The sequence below is a fragment of the Ipomoea triloba genome, chromosome 3 (assembly GCF_003576645.1).
Source record: "Ipomoea triloba cultivar NCNSP0323 chromosome 3, ASM357664v1".
In the NCBI taxonomy this organism is placed as follows: domain Eukaryota; kingdom Viridiplantae; phylum Streptophyta; class Magnoliopsida; order Solanales; family Convolvulaceae; genus Ipomoea; species Ipomoea triloba.
In genome coordinates, this window is record NC_044918.1 from 25,935,003 (window position 1) to 25,943,614 (window position 8,612).

The window sequence follows — 8,612 nt, forward strand, 5'->3', positions numbered from 1 at the left end:
CAAATTCTATTATCTATGACTACTAGTAAAATGAGAGAAGGAGCAGAGACTAGTGCTGGGAAAGAGAAGATATCAAATGGATGTGAAAAGATGGATATAGATTTTGAAGATATTGAATTTGATGAAGAAGAAGATGATGAGCCATTTGACGCAGCTGCTTTACAAGAAATGAATTTGAACAAAAAGAAATTAGCTGATTTCTGCAAAAAAGTATCCACTACATTTTTTGACAAGTATGGGCTGATTAGTCACCAGATCAATTCATACAATGACTTCATCAAACATGGGATCCAGAGAGTTTTTGATTCAATTGGCGAAATTGTAGTCGAGCCTGGATATGATCCATCAAAGAAGGGTGATAACGATTGGAGATATGCCTCAATAAAATTTGGGAAGGTGACCGTTAGTCGACCAATGATTTTGACTGGAGATAAGTTTTCTCAAGATGGTGGTGAAGAATATTTGCAATTGTGGCCCCGACATGCCCGCCTTCAGTTTATGACATATTCTGCCAGGATAACAGTTCAGACCCATCTTCAGGTTTGTAAAATGGAAATCTCTAAGGCCTTAGTTGATGATATTCTATAGTTACCCAATTATGAAAAAAGATAAAAATACAAAATTCTGTTCTTCACTTGTGTGCTCATTTTATAAAATTTATTTCAGTTGTTTTATATTTGGATGACTTCTTACTGTGTTCCTGTTGTTCATATATACTGTTCTGCTGAATTATCCTCTCTGATATAGTCAGTTTTCTAGGTTTGATCTCAAATCCATTAGTTTCTGTATCTTGTCATGGGAAGCTCTTGATAGATATTTGATAATCTAGTTATTCTGCCGCTAATGTGCCAGTATATGGATCAAGGAAATCCTTTTTATCCCGAGGAGCCATTGAGTTGTGTTTCTGAATTAATTGATTGATTCATTGAATATATGTTTTCATTGTGAGTTACCTGTTACTTCCGAATATGATTTTATTCCAGGATAAACACTTTTAGTGACTATCAATATAATCATATAACTTGCCCATGTGGGTGTGGATGAGATGGCGTGGATCTCTTCCAGCTTAACCATAGGTCTTTGGTTCGAGTCCTGGAGTGCTTTGCCACCCTTTGAGGTTTTACCTAGCATGAATATGATTAATCTTGGTGTGTGGGGTCCTTGTGTATGGCTGAGGAAACCGGTCTGACAAAAAAAAAATATAATCAATTAACTTTTACCTCACCTATTTTTTTTGGAGTCTCTTGATGAGTCTTTGCTAGCCACATGTTTCTTCTTTATATTCATCTACAAGTTGCTTCACCGTAAATAACAAATGTCTTTGCATTTCACCTGCTTGTTTTAATTATTTGTTGAAATCTATTAATTTCTGTGCCCTGGGACATTTTTAGGTGTATACTAAAAAGCAGGTCCGGAGTGACAAGTTTAAAACCGGAGTAGACCAGTATGTCTCAAACGAATTTGAGATGGAGGATAACAGGGATCTTCTAATTGGGAGAATGCCTGTGATGGTAAACTCTGACCTCTGCTGGATGAGTGATGGCAACAAGAAGCCTGATTGTGAATTTGATCATGGAGGATATTTCATTGTAAAAGGGGCTGAGAAGGTGCTAGATATTCATTTTGCTTTATTATTTTTGTCATTTATATCATTTAGCTACATGCCCATTAATATTGAGGCTCTCTAATGAATATTGGGGAGCAGACATCTGTGTTTAGATATTTATTGTTTTATACTGTATAAGCAATATTGCCAATGTCAATAGTAAAATTATCTAGCTAAGCCATTCAATCTTATTTTATTTATTTTTATTAATAATAACTTTTCCTGGCCTTTTTGTGAAAGTTCATTGTTAAAATATGTTTTCCAGTCATCTGAAATTGGTTATTTTCTTTCATTATTTGCAGACCTTTATTGCACAGGAACAAATATGCTTAAAAAGACTCTGGGTAGCTAGCAATCCAAGTTGGATGGTTTCATATCGCCCAATTTCCAAAAGGAAGAGAGTATATATAAAGTTGACAGAGAGCCCCAAAGTAGAGCCTGTGGTGAGGGGAGGAGAAAAAGTCCTTACCGTCTATTTTTCTGTGACAGAAATGCCAATTTGGATATTCTTCTTTGCACTTGGTGTATCCTCTGATAGAGAGGTAGTGAACTTGATTGATGTGGACACGAAAGACACAGAAATTGTGAATATACTTGTTGCTTCCATCCATGATGCTGATAGCAAGTGCGAGCCATTTAGGAAACAGCCAGTAGCACTTAATTTTGTTGCTCAACTTATGAAGAACTGTAGATTTCCTCCTCAAGAATCGATTGAAGATTGCATCAACAACTTCCTGTTTCCTAGTCTTAACAGCTTCAAGCAGAAGGCTCGCTTTCTTGGATATATGGTAAAGTGTCTCTTGCAAGCTTATGCAGGTAAGCGGAAAGCGGACAATAGAGATGATTTTAGGAACAAGAGGTTGGAGCTTGCTAGTGAGCTGCTAGAACGAGAGCTTAGAGTGCATCTTAAACATGCTGAAAGGGTTATGATCAAGGCAATGCAAAGAGATCTCTATGGAGATCGACAGCTACAGCCAATTGAACATTATGTGGATGCATCAATAGTCACTAATGGTCTCTGTAGGGCATTTTCTACTGGGGCATGGTCACATCCATATAAGAGAATGGAAAGGGTATCTGGTGTAGTAGCAAATCTTAGACGAACAAACCCATTGCAAATGACAGCTGATATGAGGAAAACTCGCCAACAAGTTTCATACACTGGGAAAGTTGGTGATGCTAGATATCCGTAAGCACTGCTTATCTATTCCATTCCTTTTAGTAAATTTGAATATTGACTTTAGAGGAGTCCTTTCATGACATTGTTTTTTTTTTTTTTTTTTTTTCCATTAATGAGTGATATTATCATATGTTTACATTTTCCTTAGGAATTTCATTTGTGTTGCAGGAAGTGGATAGGATCCCATGATAAATAAATGTGAAATCATGTAGCTACTTTGAACCAGAGCTTACACATTTGTTCTACTTGTTCATTTTCCCCATTTTACCATAAACTTGTCTTTGTTATTAGACCTAATTAACTATATGAATTTGTTTTTGGCATATTGCTTTTGTTCGTTATGTTTGCTGATCTTGAATCTGAATTTGACAAGATAACTGATATAATTACTGTGCAGACATCCTTCACACTGGGGAAAAGTTTGCTTTCTCTCTACCCCAGATGGAGAAAACTGTGGGCTGGTGAAAAATTTGGCCAGTTTAGGTCTGGTCAGCACAAACATTCTGGAGTCATTTCTCGATAAACTCTTTGATTGTGGAATGGAGAAACTGGTAGATGATAGTTCAACGATACTCCATCAAAAACACAAAATATTTCTTGATGGAGATTGGCTTGGAGTATGTGGAGATTCTGGAATATTTGTTTTGAAACTAAGGCGTATGCGGCGTAGGGGTGAAGTGCCATACCAGGTTATCTGATTATCATTTCTAATAATCTTTACTAGATATTTAGAGGTCATTAATGCTAACATTTTCAGTGCATTAAGATGCTGCAAAGAATGACTAATTCTGTAATCTGAATTCCTAAAACTTGGTATTAAGACTGCAAATCTTGTTGTTTTGTTGTTTATTATTACTGGGGTTGGTTGGCAAATGGTATAACGGAAAATCAAACGAATTTGATTGAATATGTGGCTAATCAGTCTTCTTCAGTGAAACTGCCTTTTTTTTTTTTTTTTTTTTTTTTTTTNTTTTTTTTTTTTTTTTTTCAATGAACTGAATGTGCAGCATTAAATATTCTCTATTATTCGGACATGGATGGTTTTAGCTATTTGATTCGTAGAGCTTGAGTGGTTCAAGTTATTTCTCTTTTTTTCTGAATGCCTTTTGCTCTAAATTTCAGTATTTATTCATCCACATATAGTTATTATTAACATATATGCTAATTTTCATTCCTACTCTGAACTAGAGTTATCTGGTTTTGTGTTCTAGGTGGAAATCAAAAGAGATGAACAACACCAGGAAGTCCGAATTTTTTCTGATGCTGGACGAATCCTGCGCCCTCTTCTTGTTGTTGAAAATTTAAAGAAAATTCAATTTCTGAAAGATGGAGACTCCTTTCAATCTTTTCTGGATAATGGAATAGTTGAATTTATTGGTTCTGAAGAAGAAGAAGATTGTCGAACTGCTTGGGGAGTCAATTACCTCCTTGAAGCCTGCAAGGAGGATCCACCTGCAAAGTATACACACTGTGAACTTGACTTGTCATTCCTGATGGGTTTGAGCTGTGGGATTATCCCTTTTGCCAACCACGATCATGCGAGGAGGGTCCTCTACCAATCTGAGAAGCATAGTCAACAAGCCATTGGATTCTCTACTTTGAACCCGAATATTAGAATAGATACTAATACTCATCAACTGTATTATCCTCAGAGGCCTCTTTTTCGTACCATACTGTCAGATTGCCTTGGAAAGCCCAAAGACCCTCATTATCATAAATCGATGCTGCCACACCCTGAATACTACAATGGCCAGTGTGCAATTGTGGCAGTTAACGTTCACCTAGGGTACAACCAAGAGGATTCTTTAGTAATGAACCGTGCTTCTTTGGAGCGTGGTATGTTTCGGTCAGAGCATATTAGAAGTTACAAGGCTGAGGTTGATAATAAGGAATCCCTGGGAAAGAAGCTGAAACTGGAGGATGCCGTAATTTTTGGAAAAACACAAAGTAAGATAGGACGCGTTGACAGCCTTGATGATGATGGCTTTCCATTCATTGGTGCAAACCTTCAAAGTGGTGATATTGTCATTGGAAAGTATGCGGAATCAGGGGCTGATCACAGTGTTAAACTGAAGCATACAGAAAGAGGCATGGTTCAGAAGGTTGTACTCTCTGGTAATGATGAGGGAAAAAGCTTTGCTGTTGTGTCTCTGAGACAGGTAAATCCCCTAAAACCTGATTGCATGTATGTGTGTGTCTGTGTCTGCTTATGAACATATATTGGAATATGTAAGTCATTTAAAGGCTTAACATTTGAAAGCCATACAAGAATTTCCATAAAATAGAATTAAAGAGCTTTTATATGGTGGAGAGCATGAACATTGTAGTACTTTTGGTCCATGTAACTGCTCAAAGTTTTAAGTAGTTAGTAGTTACAGACTGCTTGTTGCAAACACTTTTTTTTTGGATGACGAGAGAAACCCCACAACCCTTTCAGGTGCAGGTAAACCCCACCTAGAAGTAAACCATCCTAGGTTACCCATAGCTGACCGGCTCAAACCAAGGGGGCAAGGATTCGAACTTGTGACCTTGTGGTTATAAGTGTGGATCTCTTGCCATCTTGGCTGGGGTTACCCTGTTGCTGCAAACACTTTGATACTAGCAGATGAAGCCTGTGAAGTGTTGAATTATTGTTGGATAGGTAAAGCTCCTTGGAAGAACTTAGTGTTAGATTAGCTTACTACATACGGGACTGTGAGTAGTTGTTTGTGGATAAACAAACCAGTAGTTCTATCGACCTGCATAACATTAATGAAGGTCCTTTCATTTGGTTTTAAGCTTGCAAACAGCATAGTTGAAAATTGCAAATTTGTTATTACATGTGTTATGAAGTTGAATTGTACTATTAATGTTTGATTATTATATAATCCAAAATTCCAAAGCTCCCTTATTCCACATTTACTGATGTCAGAAAAATTAGTTTTCCTCATAATGTTATTTTATTTTCACGATTTCTGTGCAGGTTCGTTCTCCTTGTCTTGGAGACAAATTTTCTAGTATGCATGGGCAAAAGGGTGTGCTAGGTTTTCTGGAATCTCAGGAGAACTTTCCTTTTACAATACAAGGGATAGTTCCAGACGTAGTTATAAATCCACATGCATTTCCTTCACGTCAAACACCAGGCCAACTGCTAGAAGCTGCCTTGGCAAAGGGGATTGCCTTAGGAAAGCGCATTGGCCATCGAGGAGAACTAAAATATGCAACACCATTTTCCACTCTATCAGTGGATGAAATAACAAAGAATCTTCATAGGTAATGGCTCTAAGAGGTGCTTCTTTTCCTCTTTTTTATAAAAACCCATACCTCCTTGTACTATGGCCAGCGTTGCAAAAATTCCGCCTAGGTACCAATTAATCCCCGCTTAGGCCTAACGTATCATATCACCTTAAATGGTGGTCTAGGCGGCTGGCCGCCTAAGCTCTGCCTAGGCCGCTTAGGCGCGGACCGCCTAGGCCTCATAGGCGCCGACTAGACCTCCTAGGCATCGACTAGTCGGCCGATTAACTATTGTTCTTTTTTTTTAATGGGTTATTTCACTCTAAACAACATGATTTTGAGCAAACTAACCCTAAATTGTACAAACTCTATATATTTTTAGGTTAATATTTAATATTTTAGTATTAATTGTTAAAGTATTATATACTTTATAATTATTAGTCTTTAAAAAATTAAGAATACTTAAACAAATTTTTAAAAAATAAAAAATAAAAAGATTAATCCCCACCTAGGCCTCCTAGGCGCTAGGCCGAGCTCCTAAGGCCTACCATGACTATGGCAATATATATTGTGTTCAGTTGTTGATTCTGATTGCTCTACCATTGGGACTATGCAGTCTTGGATTCACTAGATGGGGAAACGAGAGAGTTTACAATGGCCAAACTGGTGAAATGATTCACTCCCTGGTTTTCACGGGGCCGACATTCTACCAGCGGCTTACGCATATGGCTGAGGACAAAGTGAAGTTCCGCAACACTGGCCCGGTCCATCCCCTTACCCGCCAACCTGTGGCTGACAGGAAACGCTTTGGTGGTATCAAATTCGGTGAGATGGAGCGCGACTGTCTCATAGCACACGGTGCTGCTGCAAACCTGCACGAGCGACTCTTATTCCTCCCAGATGCACATATGTAGAAAGTGCAAGAACATGGCCAATGTGATCCAACGGCCCGTGCTTGGTGGCCGTAAGGTTAGGGGTCCCTACTGTCGTTTCTGTGAATCAGTAGAAGATATTGTGAAGGTGAATGTGCCATACGGGGCGAAGCTGTTGTGTCAAGAGCTCTTCAGTATGGGCCTGTCTTTGAAATTCGATACTGAAATCTCTTAAGATGTGTGTAGTGTAAGAATTGTGGAATAAGTGTGTGTTTATTCTGATTCTGTTTTGGTTTTTGAATGAATGCAGTGTTTCTTTGCAGCATACTACAAGCAATCAGTTGGTGGGGGGGTTTCTTTCTTTAGGAAGTGTACTAAGGCGCGATTGGTTTAGGGGATTTGTTTTTAGGTAAAGTAACATTTTCAGAAATTTAAAAATTTAGGGCAATTGGGATGATTTTTGAGAACCTAATAACAGATGAATTAGAAACCATTTATAGAATTCTCATATTATTATTTGGTTAGTAATTGAATTATGTCGGTTTCATTGATGATTTTATATTGGAAAAAGTATCAAATAGGCCACTGAACTTATTGCTTTTGTGCAATTGGGCCATTGAACTTAAAAAGTGTGCAATTCAACCATCAAACAATCAAAATTTGTGCAATTGGACCATTTTTACAAATTTTTTTTGCTAAAATCCAATTATATTACTAACATATATGTATTAAGAGTGACATTTTCTTCTACCATTCTAGTTGGGAGTCAATATTGAAATGTTTTTAACTCAAATTGAATTAAAATTTTTTGTAAAAATTGTCCAATTGCACAAATTTTGCTTATTTGATGATTGAATTGCACACTTTTTAAGTTCAATGGCCCAATTGCACAAAAACGATAAGTTCAGTGGCCTATTTGACACTTTTTCCTTTTATATTTTATAAAAATTTGGTTATCGGTTCATTTAGTTAGGTTTTTTTGTCAGGCCTGAGATGTTCTGAGCAGGTCCTAATAAGTCTGTATTATATTTGACTAATTCCCATGTGCACTGGGTCGGCCCAATTAAGAAGCAAAGTGCTGGCCAAACTAATTTTTTCATACAAGAGGGGGTTTGAACTCCCGACCTTAGTGCATGACCACTAACACCAATGTTTTTTTTTGGCTAAAGTGTCATTCCGCACTATGAACTATACGCGATTCTTCATGCTGCACCATGTTCTTTCATAAGTGATTATTCGATACACAAACTATTAAATTTTTTTCGCCTTGAACTTTTTGTAGATTTTCATGTTGTCCGGATGACATGGCGCCGGTATAATCTGATGTGGCATTATTTATTTTAATTAAAAATGAGAGATGAAGGGAAAGGCAGCCACCATGTACAGTCCATAAGCTTGATCTGCGCTGATGATTACGTTTGTGGTCTGGCAGGGGGTGATAATGATATTGTCAGTTTTGAAAGGCTTCACGTACGTGATGTCCGTAACGACCGCCCAGTATTCCCCTCCTCTTTTGCTCTCCAATATCATCCCTTCACCGTCAGTCCAATTCGACACCGGCGGTGATGGAATTATGGAAACATTCTCCTAGACTGGCGGCTAAACTGCAAGCTCTGCAATTTCGAGTCAGCAAAAACCTGAAACCCATTGTTTTAAGTGCATTCTCCAAAACGCAAAGATTCCATCTGTACGGTTTTGGTAACTTACTACCCAATTATGTAAAAAAGAAATTTGCATC

The 8,612-nt window shown here is 37.7% G+C and overlaps 1 pseudogene; it reads left to right on the top strand.

The window, feature by feature from the left end:
• LOC116012050 lies at positions 1–7,175 on the top strand (annotated as a pseudogene).
• Positions 7,176–8,612: the final 1,437 nt, after the last annotated feature.